Source organism: Fukomys damarensis, unplaced genomic scaffold (genome assembly GCF_012274545.1).
Source record: "Fukomys damarensis isolate Sample0158 unplaced genomic scaffold, DMR_v1.0_HiC HiC_scaffold_10, whole genome shotgun sequence".
NCBI classification, from domain to species: domain Eukaryota; kingdom Metazoa; phylum Chordata; class Mammalia; order Rodentia; family Bathyergidae; genus Fukomys; species Fukomys damarensis.
Genome location: NW_022900922.1, coordinates 4316239 through 4335971, shown reverse-complemented (window position 1 = coordinate 4335971; position 19733 = coordinate 4316239).

The following is a 19733-nucleotide window of genomic DNA, read 5'->3' as shown; positions in this document are numbered from 1 at the left end:
AAAAAAAAAAAAAAAAAAAAAAAGTTGACCTGTGTCCTGTACCACAGATAAAATCAATACCATCACACTTAAATTAAGATGACTTTTAATCATAAAGGTAAATAATAAGTAAATTAGATCTAATTAAATGAATTAGATTACACTAACATCAAATATCTGTGCCCCTTGAAAATATAATTCTAAAAAAGATATAATTATAGGCGTTGACAGATAAGCCACAGGACAAGAGTGAGAAGACAACATTTTTCATTAGGTATATTCAACAAAGGCAGTTTTCTTGAATGTTAGTCCCTTCCTTGTCTCTGAGACACCCACAGATCAAAGGAGGAAAAATGAATTGTAGCTCACATTTCTCATTTCTGTTCACAGCCTAGCTGGCTGGCTCCAAGGCAGGATGGTATGGCAGAGGTTCATGGAGGACAGCTGAGGGGTTCTGCTTATGGCAGCATGGTGGCAGGAAAGCAGAGAGAGCAAGGGAGCAGCCAGGAGAGAAGCCAGAGCCTTCCAGACCGTGCCCTCAGTGATACGAGCCTTCCAACCAGACCCCACCTGAAAGAGAGCAGACCCTGTAAGCCCTATAATCAATCACTTCCCAAAAGGCTTTGCTATGATTGCGTGAAACCTTAGGAGTGACATCTAGTTATAACACATAACAACACTGAATGTGAAAAATCCTCCACAGACATAGGGAAGAAAACAATATCTAACTTTTTGAAGGTTATAGTAAGACAACTATAAACCTTATTTACTTGCAGTGAAAACTGTTTAAAAATTGACAAAACTATATAGAAAGGTAGTTTAGAACAATTTACAAATTTGAGCATATGAATAACCTATGACATGAAGTTCTAGTCCTAGGTATTTCACAAATCAAACAGGTAGGTGCAAATTCCATATGCATTGACCAAAAGACAAATGTGGTCCCAGTATCAGCGTTGCATTCACAAAACCTCTAAAATGAAAGTAACCGATTTAATAGATCATGTATTGCAGTATTATCCAAGCAGTGGTATCCTATTAACAATAAATGAAATATACGTCTAACAAAGAATAGATGAGACTCATCGACATTGATTGAAAAAGCCAGACACTAAGGTGAACATTCTATAAAATTCCATGTATATAAAATTAAAGCAAAACAAAAACTTTGAAAATCTTCCATGCATATCACACTTTTATTTTCTAGAAATGATCAGAGCATTGCGTATTATTTCTGATTATAATTCTAAACTGTAAATTGCCTTCTTTTGTCCCATTACCCCAGAAAACTATCCTTATTTTGAGCATCTCAGGCAATTTTGCCTGTTCTGTTGTTTGAGTTGTTAAAAATATCTCCTGATGCAACTTATCATCTTATACATATACAGATATTTTTGTGTTCTAGAGTGACAATGAGGGCACCTTTTTGCCTGATTACATTGGCATGTCTCTGATCAAATAAATTAACACCATCATCTCAGCTGACTCATTAGACAGAAATGAAATGCAATGTACTGGTGTGGGCGTTGACCCACATGACCCCATTCCCTCAAAATGGGGAGGTAGTCAAAGTGTTTTGATGCTAATAAGCCTTAAAAGGCAGCAATTTTCTGTATTTTTCCTTTGTGTCCCAAGAAATTTTCATAAATTTTGTTCTCTGTAATATATTCTCTGAGATCTAAGTTTCTTCCAAACAGGATCCATACTAAAAGTTTTCTGATATTTAACTATTCTGTGGGATATTTTGAGAAATTATTAGTAAATGGAGTCACACTGCACTGACCAGGTGATTCATTTGAACTTTGAATATGTGAATTTTGCATATGTGTAGGGTTTTTCTGTTTGTTTTGTTTTTTGGTCTTTTGTTTTTTGTTTTTGGGTTTGTTACCGAGGATTGAACTCAGGACTTTGTGCTTGTGAGGATGTGTAGATTTTTTAGCAAATCTAAAAATCTAAAAGATTTTTTCAATAAATAGGGGGTGGGATATGGCAATTGTTGCAAGATCTGTTTGCCTGTTTTATTTCAGCCTACATCCTTCTCACATTGAAAAATTTCAATTATCACAACTTCTGAAAGAAAAATAAATTTTATTTTGATTTATTGAAACAAGAAAAGAAAATATTTTTCATTATTATCTCCTTGATGTTAGGGTTTTTCTTCCTGTAGCAGGATCATATTTCTATTTTGAAATCACAAGTAGAAATATGATCCTGCTACAGGAAGAATAAAGACATGGAGAAACACTTCTTAATTTGTCAGATTTTTTTATAGATTATGAGATCTTCAAAGACAAAGATTATGTTTAATTCATTTTCTGAACCCCCGCCTAGTCCAGCTGTAGCAGATAAAAGGCTGTCAACATGTTTGTTAACTTAATCTATGCATTTCTGCACTCTTTCTGATCTTATTGAGGGCAAACACTGAGGCCAATTTACATTCCATTTACACATACCAGCTAGATGCACTTCTTATGTAAAGGTTTAAACATATCCCGTTGGAGTTAAAGGGATTCTCTTTCCTACATAATCCACCCCCTCGTATCAGCACTTCCTTGTGCTTGGTAGGCAGTAAGGATGGGTTGAAAGTACAGACTTCAGAATCAGATTAGGATCCAGTCCCAGATCTGTTAATTATACTCTGTGTGATCTTGGGCTCATGGCACCCCATCTCTGCCTTTCTTTCCTTAACAGTAAAACTACAATCATAATAGTGGGTCCTACCTTTTGTGGTGGTTGTAAAACAATAAATAGTTTCATGGAGATCACACAGTACTTTGCCTGGCATATAAATACATCCATTACCAACTATCTGTCATACATGCCAAATACTGAAAAATGATCAGAAGTTTCTCAATTAGGCAAGAACCAAGTATCAATAATTAGCCATTTATTAATAGCTGAATCATATTAATTACATTTTGATATTGAGCTTCCATGAGTTCCCATAATAAAATTAGTGAAAATGTGTTATAGTTGATGTGTATGGCTTGACATTTTAAGAAAGTCATGAAGGAACTCCACTTTCAACTTGGTCTACTTCCTTTTTTTTCAAATATCTTCATGTGATTGTTTTCTTTATCCAGAAGTGACTTTTCCTCTTCAGTTTTCTTAAAGAGTTGTTGAAAAATTGATATAACTTCCTCCTTGAATATTCTGGTAAAATTTCTCAATGAAGCCATCTTGTTCTATGTCCTTTCCAGGGGAGGGTTTTAAACTATAAATTCTGCTTATTTAGAAAATATAGCTGCACCCAGCAGAAGGTGGAAGGTGGAGGTCCTGGACAGCAACCGTGCAGGGATCCAATCCTCACTGGACCTGCCTCAAGCAAACTGGTGAGGACTGATTAGCCACACCCTTGCCCCAGCCTGCATCCAGTGGAAGGTGGAGGGTGGAGGTCCAAGATAGCTACCTTGCAGGGATTCTGTCCTCATTGGGCTTGCCTCAAGCCAACCAGTGAGGACTGGTTTGCTGTGTGGGCACCTCTGCAATATCCACACAGGTGCCCTCCCTTCAGTTTTCCTGATTGTGCCAGTTCTCAGATCCATTCTTCAAAGACACAGGTGTTCATAAAGCTCATTTTTCTGAGCTCTAGAAGATAGAACAGAAGTGAACAATTGAAATAAAGGCACATCAGACCTCCATAGTTGGTAAGTTGGAGGGATCACCACCTTCCATCAGAACTTTGAATATCTTCAGAGAAAGGGTAGAGGGTACCTGAGTAGAACCTTGCAGAGTTCAACCCTACAGGAGGTCAGGGAGCTCAATATGGGCCTTGTAGCCTGAATTCAGCCTGAATCTCAGGGATCAGCCATTGGCTAGCTGAGACTAAAGGACTTAGTTCTGCGCATGGCTGCACACATTGTCTATTGTGACAGCAGAAATATTGTCTGAAAGAGGCCCTTTTTTCTTCTTGCTTTTCCTCATTCTACTTTGTAAATTCTTTTTTCTTTCAGTTTTCTTTTTCAAACTCAGTCACTTGCTCCCCCATATTATTCTTCATCTCCCTTGCTGTTGCTATTCCTGTCCTGACTCAGATTTCTTCTTTGTTTTCTCTTCTTTCTTTATTTTCTTTTCTTCTCTCATTTTCTTTCACTCAAGGGTGAATAGTTTCAAAGGAAAGTGAGCCCCTGTTACTGTTAAGTTATATTATTGCCTTTATTCTTGCACTCTGTCTTTCCCTCTTGTCTTCAACAGTTTCCTAAAGTTTGTGTGCTCATCCTGTGTCATCTGGCTTCACTTGAAACTTTTTCCAATACTTTTATCTATCTACTCTTCTTGTCCTAACTCTTCCTAAACCTCCATCCTAAAGGGTAAAAATGTTATACTGAACAGTTTATTCACTGTAAACATATTTTGGGCTGCTCCTTGATTTTGATATAATTCACATGGTTTAAAGGTGACAGATTAATGACTACCACAAATGGTCAGTTTGTAAGTTTTGCTTGATCCTATTGTGCTGCTGATTGTATCAATTGGGCTAAAGAGTTGTGATTGATTTAATGAGTTATCCTTTCTGATATTATAAAAATGAGAATGTCTATGACTCATTAGAAACTCAAAAGCTAAAGTGCAACTGTATCAGGTAGATTTAAGTAACAACCCAGGAATTAAAACAAGGACAACAACAAAAACAAAAATGAGGAAACACTTAAGCAAGACACAAAGACAGACTTCCAGTTCACCAATGGAAAACTCTAGGGCAAATGAGGTTGAAATGTCTGACAGGGAACCACCAAGACGCCCTGAACTCATTACCACAGGAAGCAACAAAACAGATTAATAAGATTCTAGAAGAGAAACTGAACAAACAAACAAAAAAAAGATGAGCTCAGGACAATGATAGAAACCATGAAGGCCCAGTATAAGAAAGAAATGGAAACAATGAATGCCCAAAATAAGAAAGAAATAGAATCCATAAAACAGATTTAAAACAGATATCCAGGAGATTAAAAACTCTATTGAAAGTGTTCACAATGGAATAAATGATTGTAAAGATAGAATCTCAGATATAGAAGATAAGATTTCAGTCAGTGACCATGAAAAAAGAGATCTCTTAAAATCAGTAAGGGATCATGTTACTTTGATTCCAAAAGCAGGGAAAGACCCAACTAAAAAAGAGAACTACAGGCCGATCTCCTTAATAAATATAGATGCAAAAATCCTCAATAACATACTGGCAAACAGAATACAGAAGATTATAAAGAAGATCATGCACCCTGACCAAGTAGGATTTATACCCGGGAGGCAAGAATGGTTCAACATAAGTAAGTCAATAAACGTAATACACTATATGGACAGAGTCAAGGACAAAAACCACATGATCCTCTCAATAGATTCAGAAAAAGGAGTTGACAAAATTCAATACCTGTTCATGATAAAAACCCTGCAAAAATTTGAAATAGATGGTCTATATCTCAATTGATAAAGGCTATCTATGAAAAACCAACAGGCAACATCATATTAAATGGCCCCAAACTGAAAACCCTCATGTTAAAATCAGGAACAAGACAAGGATGCCCACTATCACCACTATTCTTCAACATAGTTCTCAAAACATTAGCCATATCAATTAGACAAGAGAAAGAAGTTAAAGCAATAAAGATGGGAAAGGAAGAAGTTAAAATATCATTATTTGCTGATGATATGATACTCTACATTTAAGATGCAAAAAACTCCACCAAAAGACTTCTAGACTTAATTGACACTTTCAGCAGTGTAGCTGGATACAGGGTCAACAATAAAAAATCAATCTCCTTCTTGTACACAAATAACAGACTCACTGAGAGAGAAATTAGGGAAACAATTCCTTTCACAATAGCATCCAAAAAAAAAAGAGAAGTATCTAGGAATCAATCTAACGAAAGAAGCAAAAGACCTCTATACAGAAAACTACAGCACTCTGAAAAAAAGAAAATGGAAAGATATCCCCTGCTCTTGGGTAGGAAGAATCAACATAGTGAAAATGTCCATACTACCAGAACTGCTATATACATTCTATGCAAGCCCAATTGAAATTGCAATGGTAAATTTCACAGAACCAGAAAAAAAATCCAAAAATTCATTTGGAACTAAAAGAGACCTAGAATATTGAAAGCCATCCTAGACATGGCAGTGGGTATACCAATGTGAAACTATACTACAAAGCCACTGTGATAAAAACAGCATGGTACTGGCAAAGAAACAGACCCGAGGATCAGTGGAATAGATTGGAAGATACAGAAACAACTGCAGATATACTCAGCTACCTCATCTTTGACAGAAGAGCCAACCATCCTCAGTGGAGGAAAGATAGCCTTTTTAATAAACGGTGTTGGAAAAACTGGATTTCAACCTGCCAAAGATTAAAACAAGACCCTTATCTTTCACCATGCACTAAACTAAAATCCAAGTGGATTAAAGAACTAAATATTAAAAAAGAGACACTAAATTTGCTGGAAGATAAGTTAGGCAGAACTCTTGAAGGCATTGGCATAGGAAAAGACTTTATGAACAATTCATCAGTAGGTCAGGAACTGGAAGAAAGAATGAACAACTGGGATCCCTTCTTACTAAAAAGTTTCTGCACTGCAGAAGAAACTGTCAACAGAACTAAGAGACAACCTACAATATGGGAAAAAATCTTTTACCAGCTGCTCCTCAGACAAAGGACTATTATTTAGAATACATAAAGAACTCAAAACAATCAGCCCCCCAAATACAAAGACCCAATTAAAAAATGGGCATCTGAAATGAACAGACATTTCTCAGACAAGGAAGTAAAAGCAGCAAGTAAATATATGAAAAAATGTTCCACAGCACTGGTCATTCGAGAGATACAGATGAAAACAACACTGAGATTCCACCTCACCCCACAAAGAATGGCCCCTATCAAGAAATCAAAGAATAACAAATGTTAGTGTGGGTTTTGGGGAGAAAGGAACCCTTCTCCATTGTTGCTCAGAGTGCAGATGGGTGCCACCACTATGGAAATCAATATGGAGATACCTCAAAGAACTAGGATTAGAGGTTCCCTTTGACCAAGCCATCCCTCTGTTAGGTATCTTTCCAAAAGAATTAAAAGAATCATACCACAGTGATATATGCATACCCATGTTTATAGCACCACAGTTTGTAATAGTTAAAACTTGGAAACAGCCCATTTGCCCATCAGTTGGAGACTTGATAAAGAAGATGTGGCTTTTCTATAAAATGGAATACTACTCAGCTATAAAGAATGATAAATTAGGGTGATTCATAGGAAAATGGATGCATATTGAGGATATACTCTTAAATGAAGTAAATAAGTCACACATGTATGAACACAGAATAGTTTCTCTGATGTGTAAAACTGTAATCATGAATAATATCCTAGTGATATAGTTGACAATGTGAAATAGGAAGAAAAGGGCTAAAGGTGTAGGGGAAGTGGGATGGTTAGAGGAAAGGAAAAAAGGGTAAATAAAAAAATATGAGAAAAGGAAAAATGTAAATAAAGGTTTTGTAACTAGGGAAGCGACGAGGTCCTGAAGGGAGGGTGGGTATATGGGGAAAAATGAGAACAAAGACCTGTCATGTAAAGGTACAAGATCTCAATGATGAATGTAACTGTACTGTATACTTACACTGTACCAATAAACTCAATGAGGAAAGAAAAAAAAAGCTAATATAATGTTCTCTGTTACATGTTCACTTTTATGTGAGATTTGGGATCTTTTAAACCATTTTTTAAAATTTTTGTCTAAGTCATTGACTTTATTGACATAAAGTTACTCATTATATTCCTTTACCTAATATTTGAAAAGTAACTAAGGTTGTATATAGCTTTTCTCTTTCCTGGTAGTAGTAATTTCTTCTTCTTTTTCTCCTAGGTCTGGAAAACATTTGTCACTTTTGTTGATCTCCCCAAAGTAATAATTTCTGTTTCATCAACTTTTCATTTATTTTCTTATGTATTTTATTTTCTTTTGTTGTGCTTATTTTGGGTTGAATTTTCTTTTTTCATGATTTCATGAGGGGCAACTTAGACCTAATTTGAGATCTTTCTTCTTTTCTTATCTAAATTCTAGTCATATGGATTTCTAAGTATTGCTTTAGCTTTATTCCCAAAATATTGTCATACTGTATCTATTTTTAAAATCTATTCAAAATCTATTTAAATTTTTTTCTCTACACTTTCTCATTTAACCACTGTAGTATATTAAATTATTTTAGTTAGTTTCTAAGTTTTTGGAGCATTTAAACATGTCTTTTGTCCTTGGCTTCTACTTTTATCTTTAATGTTATGTAGTCTAGCAATACTTATAAGACTGAATTATTTAAATAAACTTTGAGTCTATCATGAAAAATATATTCTAATTTTTAAAATTTCCATGAGCATATTAAAGAGTGTATGTACAACTGCTATATGTCAGACTATCCTAAAATCATCATTCTGTCTAGTTAATAGTTTTCAGGTCTTATATATGCTTATTTTTCTTTCTATATCTTTTATTGATTATTGAGAAAGGGTTTCTAATGATTCATTATAATTTAGGATTTGTCTGTTTTTCCTATTAGTTCTATTTTGCTTTTGCTTCTTATGTTTGAAGCCACGTTTAAGTGTACAATCATTTAAGATTATTGATGACAATTCATTTTATTTTGATATTACAAAGTTTTAAAACAAATTGTTACTACTTTTTAAAAATTTCCTGAAAACTTATTTTAAGAATAAGAAAAATTTTCACAGTGGTTGCAACAGTCTGCACTTGCACCAACTATGGTGAAGGGTTCTCACCACAGCCCTGCCAACGTTTGTTATTGGTTGATTTCTTGATAGCAGCCATTCTTTCTGGGTAGAATCTCAGTATCATTTTCATCTGCATCTCTCAGATGACCAGTGATGCTGAACATTTTTTCATATATTTATTTCCTGCTATTACTTGTTTGTCTAAAAAAATCTTCATTTCAGATGCCCATTTTTCAATTAGATATTTATATTTGAGGGGCCTAATTCCTTAAAGAACTAGGAGTAGAGGTTCTGTTTGACCTAGCTATCCCTCTGCTGAATGTCTTTCCAAAAGAATTAAAAGAATCACACCATAGAGATATATGCACACCCCTGCTTATAGTGGCACAGTTTGTAATAGCTAAAACTTGGAAACAGCCCATTTTCCCATCAGTTGGAGACTGGATAAGATGTGGTTTTACTATAAAATGGAGTACCACTCAGCCACAAGGCATGAGAAACTAGAGTCATTCATAGGAAAATGGATGCATATTGAGGCCATAATCTTAAGTGAAATAAATAAGACACACATGTGTAAGTACCAAATAGTTTCTCTGGTGTGAAAAACTGAAAGTGTAAATAAGATCCAAATTGTATAATTGATAATGGGAAATAGGAAGAAAGGGCTAAAGGTGTAGGGGAAGTGGGAAGGGTAGGGGAAAGATAAGAAGGGAAAAGAAAAAATATGAGAAAATGAAACAATGGAAACAAAGTCTTTGTAAATAGGGTAAGGGGAGGGGGTGAAGGGAGGGCAGGGGAATGGGGAGAAAATGAGAACCAAGACCTGTCATGTAAAGGTACAAGATCGCAATGATGAATGTCACTGTACTGTATAATTAAAAAGTACCAATAAACTCAATGAGAAAAAAATAATAAGAAACATTTTATGAATGAGAAAGAATGACTTGAGAATGGCAAAAATAAAAAATACTAACTGAAATATTTCTTTATCCCAATATCTTTATTCCATTATGGAAGTGATTATATTTTTATCTGCTATTAATTTTCTTCTGCCTCAAAATTTTCTTTATCTCTTTTGGTAGTGTAAATAGGAAGGTTCATTTTTTGGCTTTGTATATCTAAAAGTCTTTATTTTGTATTCATCATTAAAAGGTAGCTTCCTAGAAAGAAACTTTTAGGTTGGCATATTTTCTTTCAGTATTTTTGAAGTGCTGTTCTAGCTACTCTGGGTGATAAAAATCTATCTAAGGGCTTATCTCCTTTTATCACTTTCACATACCATGCCTTTCTTCTTTATATATTTTCATGACTTCTCTGTCAAATTTGTTTTAAACAATTTCATTGTATGCTTTGGTATTGCTTTCAGCATGCTTTCTTTGGGGCTTATTACATATGTTAATTACTTGAAAATGTTTCACAGCTAAGTGATGATTTTTCTGTCTGTCTCTGTGTATCTCTCTTGGATAATCATAATTTGTGTCTTCACTAATCTTTTCCATTGTCAAAGTTTTTGTTAATTTTATGTACCAAGTTGTTAATTTTATGTACCAATTATCTTAAGCTTTGTGCTTTGCTCATAGCAGTTAAATTTAATTATTCTAATAAATTTTGTGTTTCTGCTTAACACTGTTGACTTTTTTAAGTTTACCAAACTTAAAAAATACAATTACAATATTTAAGATTCTTTGTTATTGATTCTATAATCAGTGCCATCTGAGTCTAATTTTCAAAAATTAATGATATTTCATTTGAGTGCAACTTTAGATTCACAGAAAACTGAAGAAAATCTCCAGTTTCCATATACCTCCTCTCTCTCCACATAGATTCCTGTTTTATTAATATTTTGCATTTATGTAATGGAGTCTTTGCAATTGATGAACAAATACTGGTGCCTTTTATTAACTAAAGTTCACAATGTTTATTAGGGCTCACTCTTGGGTGTGGTAAGTTATATGGGTTTTGGCAAATGTATAATGCCATGGGTTCATCATATAAGAATTAGTTTTCTCAGTGACACCATGCCTGCAGGGCAAGTGCAAGGTCCTGAGTTCGATCAGGAAAAAAAAAAAAAAAAGAACTATATTAGTTCTCTAAATTTCCAACATGTGTTGTATATATTGATCCTTCTTCCCTCAAACTTTGATAACCACTGATAATTTCTCTAATATTACATGAATTCGGTGTTATACAGTTGTTTATTCATTCATGGACTGAAAGATATCTCAGTTCCTTCCAAGTTTTGACAATTATGCATTCGACTGTTGGAAACTTTTTTGTGCATCTTTGTTTAGGAACATAAATTGTGAACTCACTTGGGTAAACACCTAGAAGCATGACACTGAATTGTATGAAAAACACAATTCATATAAGAAACTGTCAAACTGTAATCCCAAGTGGCTGTACCATTTTGCATTCCTATCTTCAATGATTGAAAGTTCTTTTTGCTCAAGGTGGTCACTAACATTTGGTGTTTAAAGTTAATCCATTCTAATAGTTTTATATTTGTATTTCATTGTAATTTTGTTCACTAATGAGGTAAGATATTTAAGGTTTTGTTATTCCTATATGAGATTTTTGTACTTTCCTTGGCATTTAGTCACCATTCATGTTTTGCTTAGATTTACAGCTGGGCTGTAGAGTTTCTTATTGCTGAATTTTAAGAGTCATTTGTACATTTTTAGTATCAGACCATGAGGAGATAAAAGATTTTCAAAGACTATCTCTGAGTCTTGCTTTTGTTCTCTTAATCATTTCTTTCCTATAGCAGAAGTTTTAAATTTTCACAAAATCAAACATCAGATTTTTGTTTTGTGGAACATGTTTTTGGTTTTGTATTTAAATATCATTTCCAAAACTAAGGTGACCTGGAGTTTCTCCTATGCCAAATTCTAGGAATTTTGTAGTTTTGCATTTTAATTTTGGTCTATGACTCTTAAATATTTTATTTGTGTGTGAAAGGTATAAGGTCCCTATATCACATGTGGATGCCCAGTTGTTCAAACCAAGATTTGCTGAAAAGGCCATCTTTTCTCCATTAAAAGTCCTTTTTCCCTTTGTTCCAGAAAAGTTGACTATGTCTATGTGATCTTGTATCGGTTCCATTAAGATACCTGTCTATATTTTTGCCATACTACAACTGTCTCGACTACTGTATATAGTATGTCTTAAAGTTAGGTAATGCTGATTCTCTTATGTAACTCTTCAATATTAGGTTGGTTATTATAGGACTATAGCTTTTCATATAAATGTTAGAACCTGTAATTATCCATAAATGAGTTGGTGAGCTTTTACTGAAAGTAAAGTTGCAAAGAATTAATATCTTCATCTCAGCTCTTCCTATCCGTGAACATAGAGCACAGCTCTGTTTACTTAGTTCATATTTGGTTCACCAGAGTTTCATAGTTTTTCTCATACAGATTGTGTAAATATTTTGTTAGATCAATATCTAAATGTTAAACATTTAGGAGTAAACATAAATGATATTTTATTTCAAATTCCAAACTTCAAGTTGCATCACTGGCATATAAAACAGCAATTGACTTTTGTATTTTAACCTCATATTCTGCAACTTTTTCATTATTTCATTTTGGTTCTGAGATGGTATGATAAATAATTGTGGTATGTTCACTTAATTGTATAAAAATACACCTAGTAGATTAGTGAAACACACTTTTGGGGGTATCTGTGGGCTATTTCTCGAGATGACTGGCATATAGGCCAAGGGGGAAGATCCACTTGGGATGTGGTTGGCACCATTCAATAAGTTTGGAGCCTGGGTGGAATAAAAGGGAAGGAAGGAGAAGTTAGAGTATGCATTAAAGAGCTCTATTCTACTTGAATGGTTACATCTTTCCTTGGTATTACTTGTGCATATTGAACTTCAGTTTCTTCAGCCTAACAAATCAGGCTTATACCAGCGACTCTCCAGGGGTTTTCCAGGTCTTCAGTCTTCAATGGGCTCTATATCCTCAAATTTTGTCCTTGTGTGGTTTCAAGGTTCTTGGACTGACCGTCTACTAGATCCTCCAACTCTCCAGCATCAGATAACCATTGTGGTTTCTCCACAATCCTCTTGCATAAGTGTTTGTCTGTCTGTCTATCTATCTATGTATCTATGTATCTATCTATCTATGTATCTATCTATCTATCTATCTATCTATCTATCTATCATCTATCTATCTATCTATGTGTCTATCTATCTATGTATCTATCTATGTGTCTATCTATCTATCTATGTAGCTATCATCTATCTATTTATCTATCTACGTATCTATCGATCATCTTCTGTCTGTTTTATTCTAGTAAGAAGCTTAACTGATAGAGATATTTTTTGTCAGTTCTTTGAGATCATCTATGTAGGCAGATAATATCATACACCAAGACATTTTATTTCTTTCATCTTAATTTATGTATCTTGTATATTATTTTCCCTTGTCTTATATTACCTAGGAATGCTAGAATGATTTGGAATAGGCCAGATGGGAGGACATATTTTTTTCTTTGTTCCTTATAGATTTTCTAGTAATTATCCTTTATCAAACTATGATCTCTTTCCATTTCTATTCTAAGATGTTTTATCATAAATTGTTGCTGGATTTTACTAAACATGTTTTCTACATCTTTTGATATGATCATATGCTTTCTCTTCTTCAGTCTGCTAATACAATGGATCAATCACATTAAATGATTTTTAAATCCTGAATCAAATTTGTGTACCTGAGATAAATTCCAATTCATCATAGAGCATAATTTTTTACTACATAATTTTCTTAGACACTAACATTTTCTTAAGAAATTTTGAATCATTGCTTATGAGAGACATTGGTGTGCAGCTTTGCTTTCTTAAAATATGATCATCTGATTTGTCATGAGGGTGATACTTGTCTTACAAATAAATTGGGAAATATTTGCCATGCTTCTATTTTTGGCAACTGATTGTAGGTTTGTAAAAGTCCATCCTTAAAAGCCCGTCCTTTGCAGAGTCCATCAGTGACATCATCTAGGCCAGGGGCTTTAATTTTAGACAGTAACAAATTATTGATTCTAGTTGTTAGTAAATAAAAGCTTATTCTGTTTATCTATTTGATTTTGTGTGAATTTTGGCAGATTTTGTTATTCAAGGAATCTGTTCATTATATCTATATTGTCCATTTAAGTCCATAGAACTAAGCAAATTGCCTTTGTGATGGCTACCTTTTCATTTCTGATAGTGGCAAATACTGTTTTCTCTTTTTACTTAATTATCCCAACTAGAAGTAGTTTGTGCCGATCTTACTCTTTCAGAAAGCCAGTATTTGGTTTTATTAAATTTCTCTACACCATACGTTTTTAATTTTATTGATTTCTGCACTAATTTTTAAATTTAATTTCTTCTGCTTACTTTTAATTTTTTATAGTTTCCTAAGATGAAAACTTCGATGATTAGTTTGAGATCTTTCATCTTTTCTATTATAGGCATTTAATAATTCCATGTAAACATTGCTTTTTCTGTATTGCAAAATTTGATGTTTTAAGTTCAATTTCATTTAGTTCAAAACATATTTAAATTATTCTTGGTGGTTTTATTGCTAATGTATTAATTTGAAGTATCTTGCTTAATAGACCAGTATGTTACAATTTTTCATCTCTTGGTTGATTTTTTACTTATTTCTGTTTGGATGAAATGAGTACTTTTGTGATTCTTGTACTTTTAAAGTTGTCATTATGTGTTTTGTGTCACAGTACATGGTCTATTTTGGTGAATGTTCCCTGAAAGCTTCAGGAGAATGTGTACTCTGTTAATAGGTGAAGTGTTCCGTAAATGTCTGTTATACCCATTTGATTTATGATGCTGTGGAATTCAGGATGTTGTGTGTCTTTACTAATTTTCTGTATGCCACATTAGTCCAATTCTGAAAGTTTAAAGTATAAAAAGTTGTTCCAAATACAACAGTGGGTTCATTTATGTCTCATTATAGTTCTACCAGTTTTTATGTACTTTTCTTGACACTATTGTTAGGTGCATACTCATGAATGATTATGCAATTATTATAAAGTTGCTCCCTGTTTGTTATTTCAAGCCCTTCCTTTCCATGATAATAATCTCTAAGGATTATTCTAATCCTAAGTAGGCCTTGTCTGAAATTAAAATAGCTACCCCAGAGTTCCATAAATCATGTTGTGTAGTGCCTTTATTTATTTTACTATAAAAAGTGCTTTTCTTGCAAACGACATGTACTTGTGTCTTGTTTTTATCCACTGAGACAGTTCCTTTATTTAAACTGACTTATTTTGGGCCGGGGAGTTAGCTCAGTGATTCCACTGCCTGCCTTACAAGAGCAAGGACTGGAGGTCGATCCCCAGTACCAATAAATTTTAAAAATTTAAATAAATAAATAAATAAATAAATAGATTTATTTTGAAATTTTGCATTTAAAATGATAATTGATATAATTGGATTTATATTTACCTTATTGGTTTTTTATCTTTGTTGCTCATTCTCTGGGCTTGCTTTTTGTCTTCAGGTCTTTTTTGGTCCTTTTCTAGTTTTAATTGAGCATATTACAGGATTCCACCTTGTCTCCTTTCATAGCACATTAAATATAGTTCTTTAAAATGTTTAGTGGTTACCTTAGAATTTGAAATATACATTTATAATTAAGTCCACTTTCAAATAACACTGTACATTTCATAAGTAGTGCAAGCACATTTGAACAAAGTATAGCAGATTTATTCCTCTTTTCTTTTATAACATTGCTGTCATTCATTTTACCTATCTATAAGAAATAATTACTGAATATATTATTTTATTATCGACAAACTTGCATGTGGTCAAACAACAGAAATAAGAAAAACTATTTTATCTGACTTTCATTTATTCCTTCTTTAATGCTTTTCTTTTACTTATGAAGATTCAAGTTTTTTTTACTTAAAATATTGCTTTACCTCTGAGGAATTTCTTTTAAAATTTAAAAACAATACCCCACTGTCACAAATAGATCAACTAAACAGAAAATAAACAATGAAATACTAGAACTCAATCAAACTCATGAACAAATGAATTTAGCAGATGTTTAGAGAGTTCCACCCCACAAATTCGGAATACACATTCTTTTCAGCTGCACATGGGTCTTTCTCCAAAATGGACCACACACCTGCTCATAGAACATGTTTAAGTAAGTGTAAAGGAACTGAAGTGATCCCCTGTGTATTACCAAACCATACTGCAATAACAATGGAACAACAACAACAATAAAGAAAAGCCCACAAGAATTTCATAAACACATGGAAATTGAACAACACACTTCTGAATAACCAATGGGTCACAGAGGAAATTAAAGAAGAAATCAGACAGTTTCTACAATTAATAAAAATGTCAATACAACATATCAGAATCTATGGGACACATTGGAGTAGTATCATGAGGGAAATTCATAGCAGTGGATACTCATTAGTAAAATATAGTGAGCTCAATTACATGACCTGATGCTGAACCTGAACCTTCTAGAAAAAGAAGAGCAGGACAAACCCAAAGCTCATACAAAGGAAAAAATTATAAAGATCAGCACAGAAATCAATGCAATGAAGATGAAGACAATGATACAAAAAAATCAATGAAGCCAAGAGTTGGTTCCTTGAAAGAATTAATAAAATTGGCAAACCTTTATCCAACTTTATCAAAACCTGGGAAGAAAAATCCACATCCAAGTAATGAGGTATGAAAAGAGTGAAATCATGTCAGACCCAGCGGAAATCCAGATGATCATCAATACCTACTTGAGAACCTATATGCCAATATGATGGAAAGCACAGAAGAAATGGACAGATTCCTAGATACATATGAATTACCAAAGTTGAGCAAAGAAAACCTAAAATTTCTAAAAAACATAGGTCCATTGTTGACATTTCCTCAATATCTTTTTCTCATTCATTTATTAAGGATCATTTCATTGGATAAAATATTATGTAATTGATTTTCTCTGTCAAAATGGAAATCCTATTTTTTTGCTTGCATGGTTTCTGATGAAACTAATATAATGTTTATTATTATTATTCTAAAGGTATACTTCCTCTTCCTTCTTTTAAAATTGCATTGTAGTTTGAAATTCTGAAATTTAAACATGCTATGACAAAGTATAGACTTTTGGGGCAATATACCCCTGTCTGTCTCTTTTAAATTTCTTTAATTTGCATTTTGATGTCTGTCTTTAATACTAGAAAATTTTCAAGTGTTATATTCTCAAATATTTTTTGTATTCTGTTTTCTCTTTCTTCTCTTTCTTGTGTCCCCATATAATATTAAGTAATTTGTAGTTGTCTCACAGTTCTTGGATGTTCTGTACCTCTATTTAATACTTTTCTTTTTGTCTTTCTGCTTTCATAATTTCAACTGACCTCTTCAAGTTCATTGATTTTTTTTTTGTTCAAATATTTCCAGTAGATTGATGTGCCCATTAAAGACATTCTTCACTTCTTTCTGAGGTTTCATTTACAATATTTCCTTCTTATTTTTTATTAGAATTTTCCCTTCTTGGATTATATTACTCATATGTCATCTGTTCTTGTGTGCCATCTACTTTTGCCATTAGGTGTCTTAAAATGTTGATTATATTTATAAAATCTGACATCTCCAAGTTTTCGCCACGTCTGAGTTCTGATTTTGATGCTTGCTCTGTCTCTTTTTTTTTTTATTCTCCAGTATGCATCACAGCATACAAAGCAAGAAATGAAGTCTTAGGTAAAAGGAATCCAGTACTGACCCTACAGGTAGTCTCTGTTACTAAACTTCTGGGCTAGTACGCTGTAATTCTCTGTATTCACCTACCTCCATTTGGAATCTATAACTTCCCCAGTAACTTCAGTTCTCTAATGATTCTAAGAAGAGTTGTTGATTTTCATTTTATTCAGTATCTTTTCTCTTTATGAGGAGTGAAATGATGTCTAACCTCATTACATTTTGCAAAAATAGGATTCTAGGCTAATTTTGTTTAATTGATTTTTTTCTTCATTATGTGTCATATTTTTCTATTTTTTGAATGCTCATTAATTTTTAAATAGATGAGATTATGGAGTTTTTGTTACTGGGTGATGGGTAATTTTGTATTAAACAAAAATACGTCTTGAACTTTTTCCCATAACAGTAGCTAGGTACTTACAAAAAGCTTGGCTTTTTTAAAAATTAAATTGAATTTATTGGTACATTCTAGGTAGATGGTACAGTTACATTCATTACTGGGATCTTGTACCTTTACATGACAGGTCTTGGTGCTCAAATTTTTCCCCTTGTCCCTACCCTCCCTTCACCCACTCCTCCCCTCCCCACCTTCAAATACTTTAATTCCATTTTTACATTTTCTCATATTTTTTTCCTTTTCCCTTGTACCCCTTTCCCTTTCCTTCTCACTGTCCCTATACCTTTGGTCCTTTTCTTCCTATTTCACATTGCTAATTGTCTGGTTAGGATCTTGAGTACTATTTTAGTTTTTCAAACCAGAGAAACTATTCAATATTTGCATATGTGAGACTTATTTATTTCACTTAGGAGTATATCCTCAAAATGTACCCATTTACCTATGAATGAATCTACTTTCTCATTCTTTATGGCTGAGCAGTATTCCATTTTATAGAAAAACTACATCTTCTTTATCCAGTTTCCAACTGATGGGCAGATGGGCTGTTTCCAAGTTTTAGCTATTGCAAACTGTGCCACTATAAACATAGGTGTGCATATATCACTGTGGTATGATTCTTTTAATTCTTTTGGATAGATACCCAGCAGAGGGATGGCTGAGTCAAATGGAACCTCTAATCCTAGTTCTTTGAGGTATCTCCACATTGACTTCCATAGTGGTTGCACCAGTCTGCACTCCCACTAACAATGGAGAAGGGTTCCTTTCTCCCCACAACCATGCCAACAATTGTTATTGTGTGATTTCTTGATAGCAGCCATTCTTTGTGGGGTGAGGTGAAATCTCAGTGTTGTTTTCATCTGCATCTTTTGAATGACGAGTGATTTGGAGCATTTTTTCTTTTTTTTGATACTGGGGATTGAACTTGGGTCTTTGTGCTTGCAAGGCCGGCCACCAAACCGCTGAGCTAAATCCCCGGCCTGGAAAATTTTTTCATACCTTTACTTGCTGCTTTTATTTCTTTGTCTGAGAAATGTCTCTTCATTTCAGATGCCCATTTTTGAATTGGGTCTTTATATTTGAGGGGGCTGGTTGTTTTGAGTTCTTTATATATTCTAGATAATAGTCCTTTGTCTGAGAAGCAGCTGGTAAAAATTTTTTTTACACATTGTAGGTTGTCTCTTAGTTCTGTTGATGGTTTCTTTTGCAGTGCAGAAGCTTTTTAATAAGATGAGATCCCAGTTGTCGATTCTTTCTGCTAGTCCCCGTGCTACTGAGGATTTGTTCATAAAGTCTTTTCTTATGCCAATGTCTTCTAGAGTTCTGCCTAACTTATCTTCCAGCAAGTTTAGTGTTTTTGTTTTTATATTTAGATCTTTAATCCATTTGGATTTTAATTTAGTGCATGGTGACAGATAAGGGTCTAGTTTTAATCTTTTGCAGGTCAAGATCCACTTTTTCCAACACCATTTATTAAAGAGGCTATCTTTCCTCCAGTGGGGACTATCAGCTCCTTTGTCAAAGATGAGGTAGATGAGTGCATCTGGAGTTGTTTTTGTGTCCTCCAGTCTGTTCCACTGATTCTCAGGTCTGTTTCTTTGCCAGTACCATGCTGTTTTTATCAAGTGGCTTTGCAGTATAGTTTCAAATTGGGAATTGTTATTCCCGCTGCCATGTGTCTGTTGCCCAGGGTGGCTTTTGCTATTCTAGGTCTGTTATGGTTCCAAATGAAGTTTTGGATTCTTTTTTCTAGTTCTTTGAAGTATAGTGTTGGGATTTCAATTGGAATTGCATTGAATCTGTACAGCAGTTTTGGTAGTATGGCCATTTTCACTATGTTGATTCTTCCTACCCAGGAGCAGGGGACTTCTTTCCATTTTCTTATAACCTCCTCATTCTCTTTTTTCAAAGTGCTGTAGTTTTCAGTGTAGAGGTCTTTT